The following is a 13,570-nucleotide window of genomic DNA, read 5'->3' as shown; positions in this document are numbered from 1 at the left end:
TCATTTGTAGTTGGCAAATTTAGAGAAAATATTTTATTATCTATCTTATCTTTGTGAGTTTAAAGTTTTATACCTAATTTACCTGTAGATGGAAGTTTCTGTCCTGCCTGATCCTACAGTCATTCAGTCACAAAGAAACACACAGAGGCTTATATTAATTATAAACTGTTTGGCCTATTAGCTTAGGCTTATTATTAACTAGCTCTTCCAACTTAAATTAACTTGTAATTCTTGTCTATGTTTAGCCACATGGCTTGGTAACTTTTCTCAGTGAGGCATTCTCATCTTGCTTCCTCTGCATCTGGCTGGTGACTGCATTTCTGCCTTTTCTTTTCCCAGAATTCTCGTAGTCTGCCTATACTTCCTGATTGGCTAATCAGGAATTTATAATCAGCATTTTATTAAACCAATACAAGTGACAAATTTTTACGGTGTGCAAAAGCATTATCCCACAGCATTTTTCTTTTATCATAACTAAGGAAAACTTTAACTTTAACTGTCTAGTCTTCAATTTAAAGGCCTCAGAAGGGCAAAATGTTACCTAATGACAGGGACATCTGGCTGTTTGGGCAGTCACTTAAGTTCTTCTGTGACATTGGGGCATCTAACTTTGGCCTATAGGCCCAATATCTCTGAGAATTTTTCTGAGAGGCAGGGAATTTTGAAGGACTGTCCTACTTTGTCTTGACAAAGCCTGTCAGTCACTTTTTTTGCATCCTGCTGGTCCAGTTTGGACTGTATTCTGTCATTAATTGAGGCAAGGGCAGTTTTTTTTTTTTTGCCCAAATGACTATCTTTTATTGAAAGAAAGAAAACTTCATATGGAGTTTCTTTGATGCCCATCTTCTTTTTTGAAGTAGAGTGGTACTGTCAGGAGCAGATGTGTCTCAGTGTCATAAAAGGCCTTAGGTTATTAAACATATTAGATGCCATATTCTGTAGGTCTTTGAAGTGTCTATGTCCATTTATAAAAACATACCTAATATATTTTATAGACATACAATATGTTTAGAATATGTTTTATAAACATATTAATGTTTCAGACCTAAAATAAGTCTGACTATTATAGATAACTATTAATCTGTATTTCTTAATTATACGCTATATTTTTAAATGAGCTTCATAAACATAACACCCCAAACAAGAGTAGGAATATACACACAGTATAGCAAAATTAACTTTAAACTTGTGTCAATATACAAAAATCCATATCAACATAAATTGCTTTTTTGGTTTAAAAGTAGATTCAATAATCTACCCTTCTAGCCTATCATTTATGTATCTTCTCTTTTTCTTTTTAAAAGATATCCTTGAATTTAATCTCCTTTGTTCAGCTTTTCCCCTGATCAATAACAACTAATAACCAATTTCCCTTAAATGATAATAAATACCCATAACCCATCTTTTGGGGCTGTGTTATCATTCTCTAGACTATTTCCTGTTTTGGGGGGGTGCTGCTAATCTTTGAGGGAGCCTTGAGAAAATCTGGATAATTGTTAGATCTTGGGTGGAATAGTTTATGAGTCTGGACCATCTCAGCCAACAGCCTTGAAACTGTTCTAGATGCTGGATCACCTGGGGCATTTGTTTTCATTGATATCTTTTCCCTTTGTTCTGAAAATATATAAACTTTTAAAGGTAATATATATTACAAGTATGGACTATGTGGTGTTTACAAGTCATTTAAAGATAATTTCTTTTGTTTTATGTTTGAGCAGATAAAATACATCATGTGTCTTGTAGTTCTTCTATATTTATTTCTTTATATTTGTAGCCAGAATTTTCAGGGAGTTTTCCTCATCTTTAAATTTTAATGAATCCACAGTCTCTTCTTTTTTTGTGGAAATAAAAGCATAACCTCTTTCCTAAAGTAATATATCTTTTAACTTAAATTTTGGAGTCAAGAATTCTAAAAATGTATAGGTTGGTTTAAGCAGAGTTTATAATCAAATGTCTCTTTGCAGCTATTTCTCCTTCCTCAAGCAGTCAAAAAAAATTAAAGACAACACAATAACATACAGGATCCAGACTTTCTGTGTTTTATTATTTTAAAACTAGTGTGTGTGTGTGTGTGTGTGTGTGTGTGTGTATTTATGACTGTCTATATCCTATTGTTTTTTCTCTCAAGTCTTTGTATATTCTTAAGCACACTGTAACCTGTTTAGAGGTTTTTATCCATCTGGAACTGTTTTTACTTTACATATAACCTTTTCTGTCTGCATTAGCAAAACCCCAAATTCACCATGCATTGAGTTGCTGGAGTTCATGCTGGCAGCTCAAGCTCATACAGGCAGTGGCTGGGAGATGCCTCCATATACCAAAGTCCATGTGAGAGATTGCGGGAACCTACTATAAGGCTTAGCTCATGGTGTGCTTGCAGCTGCCAGGAGACCCATCTCTATATTGCAGCTGGCATGAGAGACAGGAGATTAAGAAGCTACATTTGGCTCCATTTTTGTGTGTTTAGAACCTTTATTTTTTTTAAAGCTTTCGCAGGTCTTATATGGATATAGGTGTTGGACATTTGGGTGCCATTTGTAGGTGGACTTTTCTTTCTCACCTGCCAGTTTCCAAGTAACTGACATGGATGCTTAATATTACTTATAAATGCTTGTCCAATAGCTCAGGCTTGTTACTATTTAACTCTTACAATAACCAAATAACCCAGGCTGTTGCCAAGGCAAGTCACTCTCCAGAAACTAAAAACAAGGTTCCACTGCTGACAACAATACCTACACAACTCATTGAACATGGAGAGGTTGAGCTGGTGCCTAGCCTATGTTCCTGTGTCTTTGTTCACAGGAAGGTACTCTTCATGCTGTCAAATGAAGGGGAAATGTTTCAAGAGAAATGGAAACACTGTAGCAGGCTATCTTGGACCACCAGCCCTGAAATCATGACACAGGGATTTATTATTAAGTATGAATACTCAGCTTTAGCTTGTTTCTAGCTAGCTTTATTTTTTAACTTAAATTAATCCACTTCTATCAATCTGCGTGTGTTTCTGGGGCTCATTTACCTCATCTATGTTCTGTCCATCCTGTTTTCCTGCTTCCTCCATGTCTGTTTGGCTGGCCTCCAGTAGAGTGGTTCCCATTTTCTTTCTCTCTGTTAGTCCCATCTATCCCACCTCTGCCTGGCTATTACCCATTCAGCTTTTTATTAGACCAATCAGGTGCCTTAGGTAGGCAAGATAAAGCAGCAACACATCATTACATAGTTAAACAAAGACAACATAAAGAAAAGTAACACATCTTTACTTAGTTAAGCAGATATAGCAACAACAATGCAACACATGTTTACATAGTTAAATAATAAATATTTTATTCCACAATAAAACAACAAGCCATCCACAAAACTTTTATCTAAAATGATATTCTACCTGCAAGATATGCTAAGGCAATGGAGGCACCAAACTTGCGGGAATAACCAATTGTTAACTGATTTGACTTAAGGCCCACTACACAAGTGGAACCCATGTTGCTTGGGTGACCAAGAGCCTGATATGAGATAGCCCACGGACCTAGGGAAAAATCAAAGACTATTGGTCTAAAAAAAGAAAGAAAAAGAAAAGAAATGTAGTGACAAAGTGACTATTAATGATGTTCTTCTATATTCCTAGATCAGTGCCTTGTTCAACCATCGTCAGAGAAACTTCCTCTTGCAGCAGATAGGAACGACTATAGAGACCCACCGCCAGTCATTACTTAGAGAGAGAATAACCTTGGAAACACAGTTTTAAATTAGATATCTCCATCAAATTTCTCCTCTCAGAGTTCAGGGAACCCAATGGAAGAGAAGGCAGAAAGAATGTAAGAACCAGAGGGAACCAAATTGAGTGAGGTAATTCAGACCCAGAAAGACAAATATAGTATATATTCACTCATAAGTGACTTTTAGACATAAAACAAAGAAAAACCAGCCTACAATTCACAATCCCAGACAACCTAGACAACACAGAGTACCTAAAGAGAGACGTACATGGATCTACATAGGAAGGAGAAAAAGACAAGATCTCCTGAGTAAATTGGGAGCATGGTAGTCATAAGACAGTGTAGAAGGGAAGAAGGGAGAAAGGAGGGGAGCGGTCAAAATGTATAGCTCAATAAAAAGAAAAAAAAATCTCATGATCCAGGAGAAGACACAACTTTAATAATAATAATAATAATAATAGTAATAAAAAGAACCAGAGGGAATGGAGGTCACCAAGAAATAAGGTCTTCTAAATCAACAGATCAAAGTTCATGTGAACTCATAGAAACTAAAGCTGTATTCACAGGGCCTGTACCAGTTTACACCAGGTCCTCTGGGATTATGGTTTCCAGTTCAGTGTTTTTATGTTGTTCCTGAATGTGAAAAGGAGTGGGTCTCTGACTTTTGTGCCTTTTTCCTGGGCTCTTTTCTTCTATTGGTCTGTCTTGTCTGATTTCAATGCGATAGTTTTTATTTTATCTTATTTTATTTTATTTTGTTATATTAAAAGAATAATGACTGAATGAATGTAATCCTAGTCACTAGGCAAAGGTGAACAATGAAACTGTCAGTTATACCTGCTGGGAGAGGAAAAATAATTTTTCTTCCATGGAATGACATTGAGTATATCAACCACTCCAGGGCAGATCTCATGTTAAGGAGTAGTTTACCAAAAATAATGGACTCCACAATAAAGAAAAAAGGAAATAATTAAATAAAACAAGAAGGAAGTAAACACACCCAAGTATTGGCAGTGGTTGTGTCTGAGAGGTGGGTGTTACTGTTTTTATTATCTTTTTTGTCCATTTCAGTTCTGCAATTATTCAGGCAATAAATCTATATCAATATAAATTTTTATTTAATTTTGAAAGGTCTTTGCAGGAAAGTCATTGGGGATATAAATAAGCAGAGGAAACTGTAATGGTCTGTCCTGTCCCTTTAAGAGGCAAGCTCTGCCCACTCTCTTCTCCATCCTCCAAGGCAAGCGGATCTTCCTTCTAGCTTTGAGGAGATTCAATCAGAGCAGAGTGCAGCCTGACATCTGAAGACCACCAACACTGGCCTTAACCTTTTCACATCTTAGCAACCACTCTCACCCTCTGAGAGTTTGTCAAAACAGACTGCTGGACTCTACCTCCAGAGACTCTGATTCAAGAGATTGGAATGGAACCCACGAGTCTACTTTTCTAAACAGTGGCCCAGGTGATGTCGATGCAGCTGGCCCAGGGACCAGGTGTCGAGAATCACCACACTAAGGTAATTTTTCTCGACTCACCTGCAATTTGTACAACCCGGAAAGCTTTAAAATATTCCGGTACTGAGACTGCACCCCAGACCAATTAAACCAGAAGCTGGGGGTGGGACTCAGCCATCACTATGTTTTTAAAGCTCCCAAGGTGAACACAATGTGCAGCCAACGTTGAACATTGCTGCTCTAAGGGGAATTAAGTTAATCTGTTTAACTACTGGGTACCTTGGCAGTGGATACTAAATTAGCTCAGTACCAAGCACCAACCCTTTCTCTGTGGAGTTGAAATGATGCCCGTGGACAGTGAGGTTTAAAGCTTGAAGTCTGTCCACCTCCCTAAACCCCAAGGACATGGGATGTTGGGTGGGACATGGAGCTCCTGGTACTTTCTTGAGGAGAACACAGAGGAGGAATATACAGACTCTAAACTTGAGTGTGTCTCCATTAGAGAGGGATAGTGGTCATGGTTAGACAAAAGATGCTTTCTCTGAAAAGTAATTAGAGACACCGCAGTGCTAACCTGCAGATGGTGGAAGTGTAGGGTTGAAAGGACTTTACTGGCTTTCAGAGCCATCAACTTGAGTCTTTAAAGCTGTCACGGGAGGAGTTAAAGCTGGGCCATGTAAAATACTTTACATGTGAAGAATTTGGGAGAAATGGGATTTACCCCCAAACATCTATTCTGTATTTGTCTTCCCCTTCACTTACAAGAAGATTTTCTTGATTCCATTCCAGACATCATATTCTCTGGACTTTTCCCTCCCTCCCTCCCTCCCTCCCTCCCTCCCTCCCTCCCTCCCTCCCTCCCTCCGTCCCTCCCTCCCTCTCTCCTTTCTGTTTCTTTTGTTCTTTCTCTTCTTGTGTGTACAATGCATGCATGATGTGTGGGGGAACACAGGAATCACAGTGCTTATGTGGAGGGCAGGAGCCTTCTTCAGGTGTTGGCTGCTACCTTCCACCTTGTTTGAGACAGGATCTCATTCTCTACACTGAGTGCACCAGTCTGGCTGACTCATGGGAGTCTGGGGATTCTCCTGTTTCTGCCGCTCATTTCATGATAGAAGTGCTGGGGATATGGACACACATTACATGTCCATCCTTTACATAGGTGCTAGGGGTCTGAACTCAGGTCCCTATGCCTGCATGAGAAATGCTTTACCCACTGAACCCTCTCCCCAGCTCCATGTTTCTTTTGAAATCTGAGACAGTATGAGCTTTCCTCCAAAGTCGTACCTCCTTCCATGCCCTTACACTTTGATAAAGAATATTCTAGAAATTAGAATTACTTCTGAGGGCTGGTTCTGAAATGTTGAGAATGTATGTTTTGGGGGAAGGAACTCTTTGGTGACTTCATTAGAGGCTGAGTTATAACCCTTAAAAGGCCACATGTTCAAGTCCTAAATACCCAAATCTCCTGTGTGTCTCTCTTTTCAGATATAAAGCTCCAGAGTGTTTCTATTTGGATATAACATCTTTGTCAGCTTTCTGCCATTATGACAGAACACCCAAGAAAAATCAACTTAAGGGAGAAAAGGTCCATTTGGACTTGTGGTTTCAGTGGGTTCAGCCTTTACTTGCACCTCTCAGCTGCTTTTAGGGCAGTTTTAAGTCAGAAGAACGTGGTGAGAGACAGCTTTCCATCCCATGGTAGTCAGGAAGGAGAGGGAGAGGGAGGGGAGACGAGAAGGAGGAGGAGGAAGAGGAGGAGAGAAGAGGAAGGGGGAGAAGGAACAAGGAGAGGGGAAGAAGGGGAGAGAAGCTGCTAGGCCTAACTAGTCTTCAAGAGCATGCCCTGAGTAACCTACTTCCTCCAGCTAGGCCTTATCCCCTAAAGGTTCTGACTTCTTCAAATCCCTCTGCCAGTTGGGGATCAACATATCAATGCATCCGTCTCTGCTGATCATTCCTGACACAGCAGAACAAGGCCACGTTACCATGCTGAACCTGCTAGAACAGATGTGCAATACAGAAGGTCTAGGACACCCACACAGAGAGAACCGCTTTCAAGCTGAGAGAAATTGTGGAAAGTCTAGCTCTGTCAATTCCCTATTCTCATACTTTCGGCCTTCAGAACGGTGAGGCAGTTCAGGTGTGCTATCCTAGCCACCCAGTGCGTGGTATTCAGTTAAGGCACTCTAGAGAACTCACACAGTTCTGTATGGTGGGTGACTTGCTGAAGTAGAATTCAGCTTACTAGAGGACAGAAGCAGGTGAGTTAAAATTACAGACAGATAATTAGACTCAAAATGAATGTAATTGAATGTTGTGCACACACCTACAAATGCACACACACATGCACACACACATGGGGTATGAGAGAGAGACAGAGAGAGAGACAGAGACAGATAGAGACAGACAGAGAGAGACAGAGAGACAGAGAGAGACAGAGAGACAGAGAGAGACAGAGAGACAGAGAGAGACAGAGAGACATAGAGACAGACAGACAGAGAGGTTTATACCCTAGTGAAATCGTGATGGGAGTCTCCACCTTATTTTTTCAGAGTCCCTCACTGAGTGTGGAGCTCAGTGATTGGACAAGACTAGCTACCAGGTGTCCTCCTGCCTCTGCCTTTCCAGCTCTGGGATTAGGGGTGTAATCCACCATGTAGGCTTTCTCTGTGAATATTGGAGATCTGAACTCAGATATCATGGTGTGCAGCAAGCACTTCACCAGTGGAGACTTCTTCCCATCTCATATGGTTCTGTTTTCTCATCTCTCATATGTGGTTGCCTTGATGCAACCAGAGATTAAAATGGTTCCAGCTGGATCTAAGTTAGGAGCCATTATTATTTCTACTAATGTCTGGTTATTTCTCAGAATGATGTGCTTCATTATGACGTCTTCATAAATGCGCCTCCTGGATTTTGATCACTTTTGTTCCATCATGCTCTTTCACCCCGTCACGCCGCTTGGTCCCCCCTCTTCCAAATAGTCCCTTTCCTATCTTCATGTCCATTTACCCTGTTATTGTCATGTATTAGTTGTACATAGAGCTTCACCACACATATTTACATATTCACACAAAGCAATTGATTATAGTCATTCTTTTATTACTCTCTATTCCCCTCCCTTTTCCTATCTCCCTCTACAATTCTTAAAATTTCCCTGTTCTACCTCATGTCCATTTCCCCCTTCTCACTTCCACGTATGAGAGAAAACATTTGATATTTGTGTCTCTGAGTCTGACTAACTTCACTTCACACTGTGACATCAGAGTGTAGCTTAGTGCAGCCACCATGGAGAGTAGTATGGTGGTTCCTGAAAATCCAAAAAAGGAAACAACTTTGTGATTCTTTCACTCCACTTATGAGTCTATAACTTCTTCCTCTGTCAGAGCAAATTTTCTAAAGGAATATTAACTTTGATATGCCACTGATCCCTAGAGCCAAGCTCTTCCACTAATACTGGATAAAGAAAATATTGTGGTATACATACACAAAGGGGTTTATTCATCTATAAAGAAGAACAAAATTAAGAGCTGTTGTTTTCATTGTCTTAATGGTTGTTATAAAGCCAGCTCTCCTCAGGCACCCCCCATGGATCACTCTGCTCCACTCTCCTGAGGACAGGATGAAGCACAGAGGGCTGATGGATGTTGTCAGGTTGATAGATTTTTTTTTTCCTGCTTCTTTCCAAAGTGAGGATTAACTGAATCCACAAGTTGGAACCTGACAAGAGGCATTATAACTCAGTGCTTTGGGTAGTGTTTATATATTTAAGCCTTCTGGCCCAGGAATCTTTCAAGGCCAATTGTACAGCAGGCCTTATTTAGCTGAATCAGCTATCGTTACCTGAGATGTGCAGGCTGGCCAGGTTGATGGGTATTCAAGAAAAATGTGCTTGCATCTCTGCCTCTTCTCTCTCTCTCACACACTTATTTCTTCTTTTTGTTTTTTCTATTCATGTTCACTTGGTGACCTAATGAATATTTGGGTGTGTCTGTTAATACCTAACTCTGTGACCTTTTGTGTATCTATAATGCTCACGTCAAATTTACAAGATTAAGTCTATCATGGTTGGTTTTGATTATCTTCTAATGCCTGGGTTAGTAAAGTACATCTCGGAGTGCACCCCTGAAAGCAGAGAAGATTAACTAAGGTGCCAAGACCTGCCCTCTGTGTATCTCTATGCCATATTTGGGGGCTCAGGTGGAACAAAAAGGGAGGAAGGAGGAAGCTGCCAGAACAGGCTGACCTCTATTTCCTGGCTGCTGGGATGCGAGGCACTCTGCTCTCTCATTCCTTCCTCACCACAGTGGGCTGAAACCTCTGAGGCCATGAGTGAAAAAAACCTTCCCATCCCTCAAGTGGTTCCTGTAGATATTTTGATCACAGCCACAAAATCAGAGTTTTTAAACATCTATCTATCTATCTATCTATCTATCTATCTATCTATCTATCTATCTATCTATCTATCTATCTATCATCTATCTATCCTCTCTCCCTCTCCCTCCCTCCCTCTCCCTCCCTCCCTCTTTCCCTCCCTCCTTCCCTTCCCCCTTCTCTCTCTCTCTCTCTCTCTCTCTCTCTCTCTCTCTCTCTCTCTCTCTCTTTCTCTCTGTGTGTGTGTGTGTGTGTGTGTGATGTAAGTTAGAGGACAGGTTACAGGAGTCTGTTATCTTTCCATGATGTAGATTCTGGGGGTTGAACTCAGGTTGTTAGGCTTGGTAATAAAATGCCTTTATCAGCTTAGCTATCTTTCTGGACTGTAATGGAGAAAAAATTCTTATTAAAAATGATCCTCTCTTTACTCTGCCTTTCACCTCCCTGTAGAAGGAGCAGCAGTGGGCCTGCTTTTCATCCCACCCAGCTCCCGCATAGCTAGCTTAGTCCTGGAAATAACAACACACAAATTGTATTCTTTTAAACACTGCCTGGACCATTAGTTTCAGCCTCTTCTTGGCTAATTCTCACATCTTGCTTTAACCCATATTTTGTAATCTGTGTAGCACCATGACGGGTGGCTTACCAGGAGAGATCTTAACCTGCGTCTGTCTTGGAGAGGAGAGGCATGGCGACTGCCTGAAGCATCTGCCTGACTCTGCTTTCTTTCTCCCACAATTCTGTTCTGTCTACTCCGCCTACCTAATTTTCTGTCCTATTAAAGGGCCAAGGCAGTTTCTTTATTAACCGATGAAAGTAACGCATGACACTCCTCCATCACCTCCCTTTTGAGACAGAAATTCATAGCCCTGGTTGGCCTCAAACTCATGATCTTCCTGCCTCAGCTTCCAGAGTGCAGGGATTACAGGCTTGATCCCCCTTTACATGGACCATTTGTGTTGAGCCCCAGCCCCTTTGAGAGACTAAAGAGAAATTGCTCCTTTGCTGGCCCAGACATTTTGACAATGATTCCAGTAATTTCCCTTAAGTTCTTTTAGAAGGATATATTGAACCTGTGCATTCTAAGGTTTCTCTGATGGCCAGAAATAAAACACCATAATCAAGCACATACCATATCAATTAACAGATATCTCCAGGGGCAGGCTCTTTCTTCAACATCTGCCCCTTTACAAAGCACAGCACTGGCAGGACACATTATGGGCACAGGCCCATGGATTTCCACCCACCTCAAGGTGTACAGAGATTTCTGCCCAGGCTTGCTGATTTTCCTAAAGAGCCATGCTAATGTTCACAATGGACTTCAGGGTGGTGAACTGTGGAGGCCCAAAAATGTGAGCCTATTTCTACGTTGATCAAAGGTCAGAGAGTTGAAGCTTACCTCTAGTCCTTCAAGGTTATCATATTTCTACCTCAAACAAAGGTTTTACCTGTAATGATTTCAGCCACAATAAGATTGATACTTCCGGATTCTAGTGGTCATGAATGTGCAGACAAGCCTTCAGGCCTAATGGCCCCTGGGGATGTTAAAGTGCCCCGTGTGACCCACATGTGGTATGGATTACAACATCCACATATGACTCAGCTAAGCTTTTTTTGTGCACGTGTGAGCCCCGTCATCTGCATATGATGTAGCCACATCAACCCTTATGCACATGCACTAGGCAGCTTTTAAAAGGTGGATGTGCTATCTTCTCTCTCTATCTCTGCACACTGGCTTCTCCAGGCCTGTACACACCCCCTCTAATAAACTCCTAAGCGGGTTTGTTGCATGTTCCGTGTTTCTGTCTCACTCATGCCAGGTAATTTCATTAATGTAATGGTCTGTCCTGTCCCTTTAAGAGACAAGCCATGCCCACTCCCTCCCTCATCCACTGAGGCAAGATAATCTTCAGCTTCCAGCCTGAGTCCTTTCCTTTTCAACTTTCTCTCAAAGAGGCAGCTTCTGCCTCTCCCTTCTCCCCACTTCTCCCCTTTCCCCCATTTCTCTCTCTCTCTCTCTCTCTCTCTCTCTCTCTCTCTCTCTCTCTCTCTGCACTTCCTCTTTCTCCCCTTACACCCCTCCCCTTCCCTTCCATAACCCACTAAATAAATATCCAACTTCACTCTGCATGGTGTACCTATCTGTCTTGGTCTCTCACCTGCCATGCAGCTTCCTTCCTGGGACCCGGCTGCCTTTGTGGCCTGCCATGGTCTCAGAACCTGCTGCCTGTTGCCACTTGGGGACCTGCAGTGTTTCTGCCACTGAGCCTCTCAGGGATCCTGCAGCATTTTACTTAAACCATTACATTGGTACTGTGGGACTCTGGGCTCAGGAATCAGGTTTCTTTGCAACAGTTCTGTATTCTATCTCCTGAATGCTGACCTCTATGCACACCAGCAGCTTTGTTGGTAAGTTTTCCCCTCTCAGCCCCCAACCACAACCTTCATAGCTACAATTGAACCCTTTGCTAATATTCATCTCTGGTTGCTTTCCATAGCTAAAAATGTGGCTGGACTACCTGGGGTCAGTCCTCTCACACTAGTACCTCACACACTGTGGGGTGCATTCAACTGGGGGCCCAGGGTCCTTCGGATTTTTCTTTCTCCTCTTTTTTCTTTTCTTTTGAACCACTTGTCAGTGGTCCCTGCCATGAGAGACCGCTCAGAGCGGCCTCCAGCCTCTCTGGCTTCCAAGTCACCTGGACTGCAGCCAGTCAGGCTTTAACATCCCTCCTGTAGAGAGAGGACACTCTTCTAAAAGCCCTGCGGTGTTTGCTGCCATTTCCCACCCCACCTACACAGAGAGGACGCTCTTCTACAGGCCCTGTGGTGTTTTTCATGGGTTTTCACATTTTCAGCTATGGTATAAACCCTCAACCTATGCTCCACTAATATCCCGCCAGCTCTGCTTTTCTTCAAACTGTCCCTGCCACTGCTGCCTACAAGATTGGTCAGATCCATAAGGCAGCTGTTTTCAATTCAAGCCTTTGTTCCCCTCTGTGCCTTGTGGTGTGGCAGCTTGGCAACAGGGTGGATCATGCCTCTAGGTTTTTCTTGTTATTATGTTTAAAATTCCCGTAGCTTAGAAAAACATGGTTTCTCCATACAACATGTGACCACTGCCATTTTGACTTAGAACAGGTGACCTTACCACCATCTTAACTAAGGTCAGGTGACTTCACTGCATCTTAACTGAGAGCCAGGTCAGATGACCAAGTCCCACCATTTTTACTGAAGTATGCCCTGCCTGGTTTACTTATGATTTTGTCTTTAAATTCCTTTTGCTGATTCTGTTACATGTGTGTTTTTCACAGTGGCATGCCTTTGGTAGGGCCCACCAAGAGCATCCACTTCACCCAATTCCCGTTCACTATGTGTAATTTAAATGCTCCTATGTTTACTGTTAAATGTTATAATTGTCTGTTCATTGTATCTCATTCCAGACTACAAAGCAATAAGTCTCATGTTTTAAACTGGTATGTACTTTTAAGTCTCTTACAAAAATATGGTGTATTTAATCCAACCCTGCTTTACCTGTTAAGTTGAGAGCCAGTACAGTCAAGATTGGACCCAGCTCTCCAGGCAGATTCTGTACTGTAGTTATAACTCATCTATACCTGATAAACAGGCCTCAACTGCTAAGAGATCTGGGAAATATGGCATTTAAATATTTAATTCTTAAAAACTTTTCATAACAAAAAGAGACAGGTTGGCTCCTAGCAGCAGCACTCTACTTCCTCCAAAGAAGACAGAAGACAAATGGGCACAAAAAAGTCCATCTGCAATTTGCTTCAACTGCCAAGCACTGACCACTGGGAAACACTGCCTTTCATCTAAATTGAAGATCTACAGACATGGATGGAATCGCTAGAATCAACAGCCTAGCTGCTCAGGTCAAGGTAGGCTTGTCTTTCTACAGATTTCTTAGCCCACAGGATCTTCTAGAACCTAGCAGACCCTGCACTAAAAAGCAAAAGGCAAATACAACCCTTAGCCACCATGTAAGGCCCTGAGAAGTAGCTCTAG

This window comes from Arvicola amphibius, chromosome 4 (genome assembly GCF_903992535.2).
Source record: "Arvicola amphibius chromosome 4, mArvAmp1.2, whole genome shotgun sequence".
In the NCBI taxonomy this organism is placed as follows: domain Eukaryota; kingdom Metazoa; phylum Chordata; class Mammalia; order Rodentia; family Cricetidae; genus Arvicola; species Arvicola amphibius.
This window is presented reverse-complemented; position numbering follows the sequence as displayed.